Source organism: Schistocerca nitens, chromosome 3 (genome assembly GCF_023898315.1).
Source record: "Schistocerca nitens isolate TAMUIC-IGC-003100 chromosome 3, iqSchNite1.1, whole genome shotgun sequence".
NCBI lineage: Eukaryota > Metazoa > Arthropoda > Insecta > Orthoptera > Acrididae > Schistocerca > Schistocerca nitens.
The window spans coordinates 157,847,805-157,863,005 of NC_064616.1; positions in this window are offsets into that span (position 1 = coordinate 157,847,805).

The window sequence follows — 15,201 nt, forward strand, 5'->3', positions numbered from 1 at the left end:
GTCTTATCCATCACATGGATAACGAGGATGCTCCGTTTTGCTACAGTTGTTTCATAGCTAACAAGGGAACCTTCCCATCGCACCCTCCTCAGATTTAGTTATAAGTTGACACAGTGGATAGGCCTTGAAAACTGAACACAGATCATTCGAAAAACAGGAAGAAGTTGTGTGGACCTATGAAAAAAATATTCAAACCAAACAAACTGAGTAGTCCGTGTGCATGATAAGCAACATCAAGGATAGCTTGAGCACGGGAGCGCAGTGGTCGCGTGGTTAGCGTGAGGAGCTGCAGAACGAGAGGTCGTTGGTTTAAGTCTTCCCTCGGGTTAGTTGTTTGATTTTTTTTATTTTCAGACAATCATCACCACACGTACTGTTATTCAACAAATGTAGGAAATAATCATACAAATGTTCGACAATCGTTCGATCCCTTAAGGAACTTTCCGATGCCTTACAGTTCGGAAAATATTCATTGACATTGTTATTGGAGTCACGAGCTATATTTGCTGGATTCATATTGCCCACGCAATGCATCGCACGTATTTAATGCACTCTCGTCCAAAGTAGCGAACAGTTAACTGCCAGCCAGGGAGCCTCATTAGCAGGAATACTCTCTCTTCCGTGCGCTATAGTCGACTGACGTCATGTCTTTCGATGTTTTTTAGGTGTAGCGTCATCATACTACGGCGCGGTTACCTCGCATCGGACGGACGGACGGACAGATAATAATTGTCTGAAAATAAAAATTAAACTTTTCACTCCTGGGAAAATTTGACGGAAGGACCTCTCGTTCCGCAGCTGCGTGCGCTAACCACGGGATCACGGCGCTCCTGAGCTCACCCTATCCTTGATGTTGCCTATCTTGCGCATGGACTACTCAGTTTGTATATTTTGCTTATTTTTTTCATACTTCCACACAACTTCTTCCTGTTTTCTCGATTGATCTGTGTTCAGTTTTTCAAGGCCTATCCCCTGTATCAACTTATAACTAAATCTGAGGGCGGTGCGATGGGGATGTTCCCTTGTTAGTGGTATTGTGTGTTGGTGGCGTTGCCAGTTTACATACTGTGCATGTAACTCACAATAAATGCGTTGGATTCCTCCTGTGATCAGTTTACTTGAAAAACGTTTGTTGTCATCGTAATTTGTGTAACTGTCTCTCCGACTTCCAATTTGACAATTTGTGGAAAAATTGTTTACCTTCTTAGTCCTAGTTTCAAACATTGTCTCATAGAAAATGTAGGCATGAAGGAGTCTGTAAAAGCAATTAATCGCTATTATAGCAAACTTTTGAATCCACTGGACACTTGAATTCTATATATTGATTCTGAGAGTTTTGTTATTTCTCTTGTTATTTACTGTCCCAAAGTCATCCGTGAGAATAAAATTAAAGGCAGTTGGATTAGGTTCCTGATCTATAAACTGTGATTTAATATTCTGCGCTGCTAAATAAATTTTGAAGGTTGTATTCTTTACGTAAAACAGAGTATCGATGTCAGTCCTAGGATTGACGATAAACTTCAGAAATACAATTACGGAAAAGTGACATATCGATTACGGCTACTCACCATCAACAATAGTTGTTACCCATTGTTTCGTATTTGCTATTTTACCGTCGTTACCCTTTAGAGGCCAACCTGATCTTTCCACAGTGCCATTTTTACTTGCTTCTTAATATGTCCTATAACTACAGATTTGTTGAAAATATGAACTGTTAAATACGCTATTCCACAAATTAAAAACTTCCAGTTATTCTTCATATCTTGAAACTTACTACCGTTGACTTTCACTGAAGGAAAGATACGTAATAATAAAATGAAATCAAAGATTAGAATGTCGAAGCATAGTGTGAATGGTTAAAATGAAATGAACTAAAAATCATCTTCTTGTCTAAAACACTTTACTGTTCCAGAGAACTTCGGTACCTCTCAAAATTTTTTCAGCTCTGATGTTTAGCCACATGTGGAAAAATAGCGGGTCTCATGATGCAGCACTGTTTAGCCGTCACAAAATAAAGCCTCAAAAATCAGTAAATAAAACTATTCTTGTACAGTTGCTCCGAATCGCATATACCAACCGCCCTTTGCTGCGACAACTACTCAAAGTCTATTGGGTATTTGATTTTGTTCTGCTTTTTCGGGCCTCCTTACCTCTCCTTCTAGCCCAACCTTTGTTCTGCAATTACGTCTTCATCGGGGAGCTTCTCCTCAACATTTTTATTTTGTGCTGAACTGTTTTGTACCCTTCTTGCATACACACGTGTGTCACGTATTTTATAGAGACTGAATGAATATATAAGGTGAGTATTTCTTCTCTTATCAAATTAAATATTACATATCTTGCTGTGAATTAATTTGTTTGTCCCCATTCCACTTATTGCGTTTCCTTGAAATTATATAAAACATAAGTCTGTAAAAAAAAAATCGCGTATAGCCTCCTTTGGCTTCCACAACAGCTGGAAGTCTGTTGGGCATTGAGCCCACAACTCGAGCCACAGAACTAGGAGATTCAAGTAACTCATTCCAAGCTTCATGAATTTGCTGATTTGTCGTGCGTTGACAAATGGGTGGTTCTCACTGAAACGGCGTATCTGCTGATCCTGAGCTTGCGTTGTTTTGCGGCGACGGCCATGAGGCCTCCCATTCAAGTTACCACTCTCTTCCTTTCGTCTGATCCACCTGGCTACCGTCGACTTGTGAAGACCCATAGTTCTCGCTATGTCGGCATTTGAAGATCCCTCTGCATGGAGTATTATAGCGCCCTTGTCTGCCTCAGCCAGATGGGCCATTTAGCGTTGACTGAATGATTCGTCGCGGTTAATATTGGCTGCGGAAACAGCGCTGGCAGGAAACAGACTGCCTCCTCCAAGATGGCAGCCGCAACGCAGTGGCCAAGTATGTGTAACACGGAAATCGATGGCATAAAAGACAGATCGCAAGCCCGTGCCCGTGTCATTACATAGTGGAGCAACTTAGAATCTCTAATTTTTCTCAGAAGTGACTGGTCCACTCTTGTCATGTCTTATCCTGATAAATATTACATGAAATGAAATGTTTACGTTTTGCATATGCGGCAGGCCTGACGCAAGAAACATTTCTGAAATATCTGAGGCAACCTGAAGAACACTTCGTGAATATTATCTGTAGAAGGTTGCCTTATAAGAAGGAAAACGTGTTTATCCCCGCTCGCCGTGTTTCCAGGTGGCGCAGTTTACTCGGAGGCATACATAATTCTCGCCGGGCGTAAGAAGCGACTCGACGAGCGAGGGGAACTCGCCAAATGTCATAGGCTGATTGTCCCGAAACTTTGCTCAGTGAAGGAGAGGACAAAATAAGCGAACATGTGTTTCGGCTTATCTGCAGACACTCGACCGTTTCCGAGAAAACGACGGTCAAAGTTATCAACGCGCTGTTGCTCTAGTGTAGATACCTTCTGCAGCCGAGAACGCAATTGAAGCGGTGGCTACCGTCGTTCCTTCTTAACACTGATTCCCGTGTTCGATACCATATTGGGTTTTTTAATTATTTTATTTTCCTGCCTCTCTATCAGAATTATCTACGAATGTTTTTTTCTAAGTTATGTTGAAATAATGTTGTCATTATTCGCCAATTAACTTTATGTGTAATTAATGAATTAAAAAGTAATAAACGAATGAGACAAGCTGATCTAACATCATCTGGGCTGCCTCATGTATCGTTATAACCAAATATTTTATAAATGTTAATCTACATTCAGATCCGATGATGGCACCTTTAGTGTGTCGAAACCGGTTATCCAGTAAACAATATTTAATCGATCTTGGCTTCTGAATTATTTCTACAACAGAGTGATCGCCCCACTACGCACTGTGTGTTCCCTTTTTAACTTATTTCTTTACACAGTAAATTAACTGACGAATAACGACAACAGTGTTTCAACATAAATTGGAATAAACATTCGTAGATAATTCAGAGAGTGAGGGGAAAAAAAGGAAAAACCGGGTTTCGAACTCGCAGCGCAAAGTTCAGAAATCGCTATGGTAGCCGCAGAGCCACCGCTCCAGTTGAATGCTTACCCGCTAAGAGGTGTCTACACTATAGTAACAGCGCATTGAAAACTTTGACCGTCGTTTTCTCAGAAGCGGTAGAGTGTAAGCAGATAAGCCGAGACACGTGTTCGCTTATTTTGTCCCCGCTTTCACTGAGCGAAGTTTCAGCAAGATCGGGGTATTTCCTCGGGAACACAGGAAGAAACCATAGTAATAATGTAATTCAAGGCTCGCAAGAAAAGATTTAAGTGGTCCTTTTTCCCGCACACTGTTAATGAGTGGGACGGTAGAGAAATAACCCTAACCTTCTGCCAGGCACGTAAGTCCGGATTGCCAAGAAATCCTGTTGATGTAGTCATGTAGATGTAACGACGAAATTATGTTTTAATTACGACATGTGACTTTCATTTGATTTAAACATCGAAGTTGTTTGCTGTTTCAAAATGGTTCAAATGCCTCTGAGCACTATGGGACTCAACTGCTGTGGTCATAAGTCCCCTAGAACTTAGAACTACTTAAACCTAACTAACCTAAGGACATCACACACATCCATGCCCCAGGCAGGATTCGAACCAGCGACCGTAGCAGTCGCACGGTTCCGGACTGCGCGCCTAGAACCGCGAGACCACCGCGGCCGGCTCGTTTGTTGTTTATTTACTTTTTGTTCAATAGTTTCAGGCATATACAAACACCTAGGCGCGTTAAATTGATATTGAAATAAAGTGTCATGCGTGGACCAATAACAATAAATTCCCACCTACTTGTTATAGTACTGCAGTATCTGCCAGCGTCTTCAGAAGTGGATATCGCATACGAAGTTCCTAGGGTGTTTGTAATGGATATTGCAGACGACTTCGACAAAGTTTGAATGTAGCTTCGTAAAAGTTCCGTGATCAAACGATCTGAGTTGCCGGAGAATACAGTTTATCCTCACTAGACAGTATATATTATCATTATACATGAGGTGAGTAGGGTTTCGCCGCGTTGCGGTGGCCGAGCGGTTCCAGGCGCTTCAGTGACGAACCGCACGGCTGCTTCAGTCGCAGGTTGGAATTCTACCTCGGGCATAGATGTCTGTGATGCCCTTAGGCTAGCTAGGTTTAAGTAGTTCTAGGTCTAGGGGCTGATGACCTAAGCAGTTAGGTCGCATAGTTCTTGAAGCCATTTTTTGACCTTTCGCGTAAATTTTCTTTACATAAACCGTCGTATCTTTTGATTGCGTTGACATAGAAGCTCACTTTTTTACACCAGCATGGGACCGGTTACAGCAAGAAGTGCGATACATTTCCGCTTATTATGTCCACCCGTTCTGGAGGTAAACGGGTTTTAAGGGTTGGGTAGACCGATAGACGGTCAAGAAAGTGAGACTAGTAGGGTTCCGTTTTTACCGCTTTAGGTGACGAAATCCTAACAACGAAAACACTGAAGATGAGGGCCGCATAAATAACACCCGCTACTCTTTATTCGAAATGTTCTAGTTGCTGTCGATACATAAGCATATTAGTCGTAGCTACGTTTTCGATCCAAATCACGTTTACAGGAATGCAAATAGAATGTATTTGCCTATACACGTGGTAATTCACATCCCAGTATTAATGCCACCGCGTTTTAGAAGTACGAACATTCTCATTGCTAGCTAGCTTAAGAAACACTTATGCTAATGAACGTTTTCTGGCTGTGGCGAGTCTAGTGGAGAATTCGAAACAATGCAGAATACGTTTGGCAGCTATGTAGCCGTTTATTTCCTGGGGTGGTGCAGAATTATCCTACAAAATTTACTCTCTAATAACAGTAATTTGTTATTTCGATAAACATCCCGAATGATTGTCACATAAGCGGTGACATAAAGGAAGAAAATTCATGTTTTTGAGTCCAGAAAGCTCTATGCAACAGAAACTGCAGATTTTCATTTCGAAATTGCCTGCTTGTTCATGTCTGGGGTAATAATAGAGGGCTGTTTGCCTAGGTTGTCTGCTAGCATAGTGAAAGGAAGGTCTGGTTTGTTTTCGGTTCTAATCTCTATGGAGGCAGGTAGAATATCAGTAAAGCAATTTTAAGAAATTCTCGCGCACCCAATACGTTTTATCGCTACCTTTATTCTGTACTGGCGCCCTGTGCATGTCAATATGACACTCTTGTAGAATTTCATACATGTTACTGCCTACTTTTTCCGCTTCTGTCAATAATGGAATTGACTTAAGCGTGGCACTGAATGATTTTTAACTGAATTTCGTTATGAATCTTCACGCATTGCTAAATTTGCACACTTTCATGGTAGGTCAGCAACGGTAATCCAGTATGACTGGTCTGAACGTTGACACAGACCGTTTCGCGGCCGAATGCGGATAATATTTTGCTACTTCGTAACGATCTGGGGTTCTTTGTCTTACTGAAACAGTTAAGTCATCTCGATAAGTTGAAATTCATTTTTATTTGTCCAGTTCATACCAATTAGCGTTTGTTCTTTCAGTTCTGTCTTATATTTACGTGTTGTATTTAACACACTAATCAGCATTAATATAGTCTTACAAATTATGGAATACAGTCTAAAAAAGTTCAGATAGTTTGTCAATTTCACGCCTGCGCATAGTATGTTGGTAGCACTTCGTCGCCTTGCCTGTTATGCTGTGTAGCAGACTTTAAAGCCGTGCGGATCAGCATAACGAAAAGGCGAGGGGTCTCGCTCGTTTTGTCCACGACTGTACATGTTAAACGTGGCTTAACGACACAGGAAGTGCAGGGAAAGAAGTTTTATGTTCTCGTCTGCTTGGAAAATTATGGAACGAAAGAGGTAGAAATTCATAGTGACACTATTATAGCTAGCGGCCACGAGATTGAAGAAAACCACCCTGTACAAGAGAAGCCAAAACCTAACCGAAAACATTGGCTTCTGGGATGCAGCATATGTCATATTGCTCCTGTGCTCAGGGACAAATTTAAAGATACGTTTGCTCACCTGCCTGCGACTGACCAAAACAAATTGTACTCTGTCTTGGAAGAACACTTCTGATTATTCGAGGAAAGGCGTTACTTGCTGGCTACTGACCTTGTTTGCCATGAAGTTCCCACCAGAGATGCAAGGCCCATTGTGCAGAACCCATGTAGAATACCATATCACCTCCAGCCTGTTGTGGAGGAAACTATGCAACAGCAGCTAAAGGCAGGGATAATACAACACTCCACCAGCCCCTGGTCATCTCCAATCGTTGTCGTCCCAAAGAAATCAATCAATGGAGAGAAGACCTACCGACTTTGTGTCGATATGAGAGCAGTAAATAAGGTAACCACTCCTGATACTTACCCTCTCCCACGTATCGACGAAACACTGTAGAGGAGGCTAGGAAATTACAAATACTTCACTACCCTTGATATGAAGAGTGGGTACCATCAAATACCGATTACACCACAGAGCAGGCCGAAATCCGCGTTTGCAGTTCCCTCCGGTCTATTGAATTTTTGAGAATGCCATTCGGGCTGTGCAACGTGCCAGCCACTTTCCAACACTTCACTGCCTTTCTGTTAAGAGGACTGAAACCTACAATGTGGCTAGTTTATCTAGATGATATCATTGTCTTTTCCAGAACCATAGATGAACATGTTACCAGGTTAAGAAATGTTTTGTCTAGACTAAGTGGTGCCAATTTAAGTTCGAAAAGAGACAAATGTTCCTTTGCTGAGAGTCAAGTACAGTATCTAGGGCATATTATTAGTGCTGATGGAGTAAAGCCAGATCTCCTCCTAATTGAAGCACTTAAAACATTTCCTCCCTCTAAAAATGTAAAATAATTGCAAAGCTTTCTGAGACTCAGCAATTATTATAGGCGTTTTGTAAAGGACTATGCCACAGTAGCCAAACCCCTTACGCACTTGTTGAAAAATGATGTACCCTATTAATGGACCCCTGAGTTTGAAGCTCCTGTGCGGCATATCAGAGATGTTCTGACTAGTATCCCCTTATTGATCTATCCCGATTTCGAAAAACCATTCATTCTCTCCTGTGACACATCCGATTTTGCAGTGGGAGCTATTCTGAGTCAAATTATTGACGGTGAGGAAAGACCAATTGGTTACGCATCCTGTCAGCTGAACCAGGCGTAAATTAATTACGGAACTACTGAGAAAGAATTGCTGGCATTAATGTTTGGAGTCGACTATTTTAGACGTTGTCTTTATGAGAGAAAGTTTACAGTAGTAACAGATCATGCAGCACTTCAGTGGCTACAAAGTTTAAAAGACCCTAGCAGCCGTCTCATCCGCTGGGCCCTGAAGTTGAGTGAGTATGATTCCAAGTGCAACATGAACCTGGAAAACTGCGCCAGAATGCTCAAGGCCTTAGTAGAAAAGTGAGAGTAGCTCAAACAGACGATGTGTCAATTAACGAATTAAAATACTCACAGGAGAATGACGCAAAATGTTGCCAGTATCGCTCCCAACCGGATTTGTTTACATAATATGGAATTCTATACCACAAGACCCCCAGGGTAAACGTATAGTAATACCGGTACCTAAAAACCTACAATCCAGAATAATTGCCCAGTGCCACGAAAGTATTCAAGCTTGCCATAGTGGACGAAGAGCCACAAACGCCCATATTTCGATGAAGTATTGGTGGGACTGAAGCTGGCTGGATGTTGCTAAGTATATAAAAAGCTACCTACCACGTTCCCAAAGAGCACCACCCCCGCAAATCAAAATTCCCTTACAATCTCTTCCTTAGGCCTCAAATCCCTTTCGGTTTGTGGCTTGGGGACGTAGTTCGGCAACGAAGTACATATAGCCTATCCATTATCCATCACTCTTCCCGATATATTATTTTGGTACTCATCGCTGACATGTCAGCCGAGGCGCAGTGGTTAGTACACTGGACTTGCATTCGAGAGGACGACGGTTCAATCCCGCGTCCGGCCATCCTGATTTAGGTTTTCCGTAATTTCCCTAAATCGCTCCAGGCAAATGCCGGGATTGTTCCTTTGAAAGGGCACGGTCTCCTTCCTTCCCTGTCCTTTCCAAATCCAATGAGACCGATGGCCTCGCTGTTTGGTCTCTTCCCCCAAACAATCCAATCCAATCCATGTCAGCTGAAACAGTAGCACTAGCTATTGTGGATCATCTTCTCCTTACTTTTGGAAGCCTTGAAGCCATTATAACAGATCAAAGAACCAATTTTATGTCTGCCTTATTTGTCCAAGTTTGCAAATTGCTGAGAATTAGAAAATGGAGAACCACCCCTTTTCACCCCCAGGCAAATGGCCGCATTGCGTGTGTCCACCGCACTGTGAAACGAATGCTTTCCTATTACATCAACTCAGCCCACAGTGACTGGCAGAAATATATTCCGTACGTGGCAAGTGCATACAATAGCCGTTTCCACGAAGCCACTGAACATACCCCTTATGATATAATGTTTGGCCGCCCTATGGAATCTCCCTTCGAGATCCAAAAATTACGTCTTGGAATCGATCACACAGCCATTACGGGGCTAGCCCGCCGCCTTAAGGTCATTTGGAAGAAGGTGCAAGGGACCAAACGCAAAGCAACCAGGAAAGAGATGGAAAGAAGTAATAAAAATGCCATCCTTCCCCCCCCCCCCCCCCCCTATAAACTGGTGATTTGGTTTTGCTGAAAAAAACCTAGTATAAAGAAAGGAAGAGTGGCGAAATTTACACCTCTGTATGACGGACCATATTCAATCATTCGGCACACTTTCCTTGTCAATGCAGAATTACAACTCCCTGATCACAAGGTGGTCGTCCATTTTGATAGACTAGAACCCTATTCAGGAAGTGTGCCTCTCCTGCTGCCTTCTGCACATTCAGCACATTCTTCCCCCCCCCCTCCCCCCTGCCCCCTCCCCTGTGAAGCGGAGGAAAATGAAAGTTCCAACCCCCACCCCCAGCTCGCCCTATATACGCCCTGAGATCTAAACATCCACATGCCCTTAGATCCAGGAACAAAACACCAAGGTACTTCTTCTTACTTAGGAGATTCCCAGTTATATCAACAACAAAAAAAAGTAACAAAGCTAAAGCAACCACCTTATTACTTTACTTTGCAAATGAAGATGTCACCCTAGCCTCCCTCTCTGAAAGAGGCTATCAGAGCTTTACCCACCCAGCCTGTTCTGCAATGCCGGCCTAGCCTCATTAATCCCTAATTTTAACCAGTATTTTTATTATGTTATTTTTATTATGTCATGTATGTGTTATGACATGCCTAGGGGTCAAACAACAGCTCTATTTTAAATACCAATACATTTAATTCTAAATAAGAGAAGTGATGGATCAGAAAATGGCTGGCTCTGAGCACTATGGGACTTAACATCTGTGGTCATCAGTCCCCTAGAACTTAGAACTACTTAAACCTAACTAACCTAAGGACATCACACACATCCATGCCCGAGGCAGGATTCGAACCTGCGACCGTAGCCGTCACGCGGTTCCAGACTGAAGCGCCTAGAATCGCACAGCCACACCGGCCGGCGATGGATCAGAATTTAGGATATTGTATGAAGTAATAATTGCATTAAGTTTCTACCTTTTCATTCCAAAGACATTCTCCCTGAAACGGCACTATGTTTCATTAAGTAATTTTCCCATTTGAACAACCAGAGTGATAATTAATAACATGCTGTACCAACTGAGAAATTTGCTCCTAACGAAGATACATAACTTGTCGCTTTGACACCAAAAGAAATGTTAGGTAACTCAATGACTATTGCTGCGGCCGTGTGGCCTACACACAACAGTGACACTCTAAATTTCCTCTACCGTCCCTCATGGACACCTGTTCCATTTCAGGCTAACTCAGAAGGTAAGTACAACCTCTGCCTGTCATAATCTGGTGAACCCGTCAACAAAGAGTCACACGTTCGGCTGCCATAATGTGATGGGCGGAGTCACTTCAAACACTTGGCACTGCAGTTACCTCCCCACCCCTGCCCATCCCTCGCCTTCCCACTAGCACGCACCAGCTGTCGTCGCTGCCTGATTCCCCCCCCCCCTTCCCCTCTCTCCTTTCTGTCCGTGTGCCTGACTGCTGCTGATAAATGAGACCTTACGCATATTAGAATGTACTGTCTTCACTATCAACCAATGTATCGCAATTTAATACTGAAAGGTACCATCTTCTGATGTAATACCTATTTCAAACGTGATTTCTTCCATCCTTCCTTCTCATACCCGGGTAACTTCTACAACTTGAATAACCCACCCATAAATTTGCTGGCTTACCTAAACCCTTAGCGTACCTGCTGACCAGACTACAATTCCGAGGGGAGTTTGGAAGCAAGCGACCTCCAACTGATGGAACTCGAAGCGGAAAAGCATGGCAATAATGAAGTGCGCCATTATGGGGTGTCTTCCCATGCACTGCCATTTAGTTTGGTAGCTCTCTGCATTTCCGAGCCTCCTTATGATTTTGTGTTACGTTTAAGCAGTCCCTTTCTAAATTTTTAAATGGTTTCACCATTACGTGCCCATCACAGCCTATTCACTTTTGCCACCACGAAAGTAGAAAAAAAAATTCTTTATAAATGAGCTATAGTAATTTTACCCAATAAACCCATTTAAATGGATTAATTCGAGAAAGGGGTTAGAGTACTATTCACAACAGTCACTAATCCCACTCCAATTTTATTAATTTACGTGAATTGCATTTTATAATGGTTAATACAAGCGTCACAAGGAGTCGTGAAAATTTTTCGCTTAGAACACGCCAGAGCTGTTGCCGCTACACGCGCCACACAGCCGCTCCGCTATCTCAGCATTAATCTGAAACCTGCCTCCGTCGCAGCACGTCTGCTTGTGTATCTTGCCAGTTTTATAACGCTACCTGCTTCACCATGTACCGAGTGTGATAAATTCTTTCACCACTCAGTTCTGACGGCATCCTAAAAATTCTTACCATACACGCATCTCCACTAATAAGGGAACCCCCAAACAGACGCATTTAAGAATTAGTACCGCGAATTAAATATTACATACCTATGCACTATACCCAGCACCTCGAACATAAGACTTATGAAAATCGACTATCAAATTGTCTCCTTTATATTTCCGATAGCTTTACAGGCAAGCTTTACTAGGAGGAGCACACGATCCAAGAGAAACAGGTTTCAAGCCTCGGTCGCAGCCGACAAGAAAATAATAATAATAATAATTACAGGTAAGTCCGTCCAGTCACTACAACATGATACACCACCAGAACACTAAAACAAGTACACCCCGCCAGTAAACGGTGTCTAACCTCTTCTTCCCCATCCAGACATGTACTAGAAGGCTCAGTATTATGCGCATTTTGTATGATTAGAGGTGTTGAGCAATGTACGAACCACTATGCGTTGCCAGTTGCTAGCTGAGTACTAATTGATACCCAATAACTTGTATTTTTTCTCCCCTTATGATTTTGTGTTACGTTTAAGCATTTCACAGTCATTTTGCTGCGTAGCAAAGCCCTTGCTATACCATATATGTTATACCATGCATGTATTTTTATAATCTATGCCATTTGTTTTGTACAATATGCACTTGTATTTTGTATTTATGACCCCAGTACGTAAAGGCCCACCACATCCCTGGGTTCTGGATATGTTCCACTATAGCAACACTCTCATTGTGTAAGATTCCCCTTCAGTCATGATACACGATTTTGTGAGTTAGCGGTTCCGGAATCCTATTATGCGCCATGTTCGTGCCCAGAGCAGACTGGTATGTTTAGAAGAAAGTGAAGGACCCGAGTTATAGAAGTTACTCAGTAGAGAAGAGTTTAATGCGCTCCTTAAGTTGAGAAGTGCGCTACCCTCTCGCTGCAGAGCGGTAAGCGAAATAGATTTTGTGATAGGATAAAACCAAAGAAGTTTCGCCCAAGTAAGTGAAGAATTGTAGTTCGCACATTTAAGAGTTCACCCAGACGAATACAAGTTTCGTTATTGTTCACCCTACTTCTTACGAAGTAATTTAATGATGAAATGAAGATGTTACAAGCTAGTACGGAAATCGACACTGCTACCATTTGGCTACAGTGCTCCGCCGTGGGTTTAGGAAGTGATGGATACCCGTCTGTTTATTCAAACAAATACTCTCATGACATAATAATATTAAAGCACCCGCTGAAATAAGCACTAGATTGTTGATGATTAGCACCCACGACGTGACGTCATCACCCAAGTGCAGTAATGTGTTATCTTGTCGGAAAAATAGTTAGCAAGAGACTTCCACCCTAATGAATAAAAGTTTTTAATGTACAATGTCACAGTAGTTCGCGCCCCCCTTTTCTCGTAGCTCACTCTGTTACTTCATGGATTTTGGGAATTTTGCGGTAGTTAACCCCCACGAGACGAAATCGCCCCTATGGAGAAAGAGCACAGTTCCCCCCTCGCCCATGGATTGCACTGGGTTACTACCATTGCTCCGAGTCGCTCGTCTGTTCGTTTCAACCTCAATCATTACTTTGTACCTTCCTCCTCCAGGGCCGTGTGCCTTACACGGTACGGTTAGTGCCCGCAGAGTGCCCAGCTGCTCGGGCTATTCTTTCAGTTTTCGCTTTCGTAAACTGATCGCCTACCTATCTCTTTCATCTATGCACCATTGGCACATCACGACAAGGCTCGCCTTCATCTGCACCCTGGTCGGTAGCCAATGCTACTCAGACATATTGCCTCCCCCATAGAGGGAGGGGAAAAAAAACCTACGACTAGTGGATGTATCACTGCTGAATCAATCTTATTCTGAAACCCGTTACCTGAACTTGTTCCCGATTATACCCAATTCCTTATTCTTTAACGTGAGCACCCTTTCGGTTCACCACGAGTGAGCCAATATGTCGAGCTACCCTGGCGTTGCGATCGCAGATGGCTATCCACGAATATACCCAGAAAAAACCCTGAGTAGACCGCAACATAATTTTCTCATTGGTAAAATCCCTTTTCCTCCTAAGCCACAATATCCATTACTAAAGCTTTCGATTCAGTAAATCTCTTACGAAACCACTAAATACCGCGAATTCCACCTATGCATCGATTGCAGGCATGGATTAATGTTACCCCACATTTTTGCACTCGTGCTGATCAGGATGACGAGTAAGCCTTTTTTTCAGCACGACCATACCTCCCTCCTTCCGCCACTACTCAGTTGCTACTTACTTATACCCCCGCAGTTCTATGGAATCGCCAGTTTAGATTGCCCAGTGCCATAGTACCCACGAGTCTGTTAACCATCCACTTTTCACCTGCCGCTACAACCTCAGGTAATTATTTACTACTTTTTCATCCACTGTAACACTTCCCTTTCGTAACATAACTACCAGCTGGAGCTAACAAGATTAATTCATGCTTACAGGTACTCAAGCCTGACCACATGCAATCTGTACTACCACCTGCCGCTACGACGCCCATTATTAGTACACTACTGGCTACACCAAGAAGAAATGCAAATGACGAACGGGTATTCATTGGACAAATATATTACACCAGAACTGACATGTGATTACATTTTCACGCAACTTGGGTGCATACATCCTGAGAAATCAGTACCCACAACAACCACCTCTGGTCGTAATAACGGCCTAGATACGCCTGCGCATTCAGTCAAACAGAGCTTGGATAGCGTGTACAGGTACAGCTGCCCATGCAGCTTCAACACGATACCACAGTTCATCAAGAGTAGTGACTGGCGTATTGTGACGAGCCAGTTGCTCGTCCACCATTGACCAGACGTTTTCAGTTGGTGAGAGATCTGGAGGCTGTGCTGGCCAGGGCAGCACTCGAACATTTTCTGTATCCAGAAACGCCCGTACAGGACCTGCAACATGCGGTCGTGCATTATCCTGCTGAAATGTAGGGTTTCGCAGGGATCGAATGAATGGTAGAGCCACGGGTCGTAACAAATCTGAAATCTAACGTCCACTGTTCAAAGTGCCGTCAATGCGAACAAGAGGTGACCGAGACGTGTAACCAATGGCCCCCCCCATACCATCACGCCAGATGATACACCAGTATGGCGATGATGAATATACGCTTCCAATGTGCGTTCACCGCGATGTCGCCAAACACGTATGCAACCATCATGATGCTGTAAACAGAACCTGGATTCATCCGAAAAAATGACGTTTTGCCATTCGTGCACCCAGGTTCGTCGTTGAGTACACCATCTCAGGGCTCCTGTCTGTGATGCAGCGTC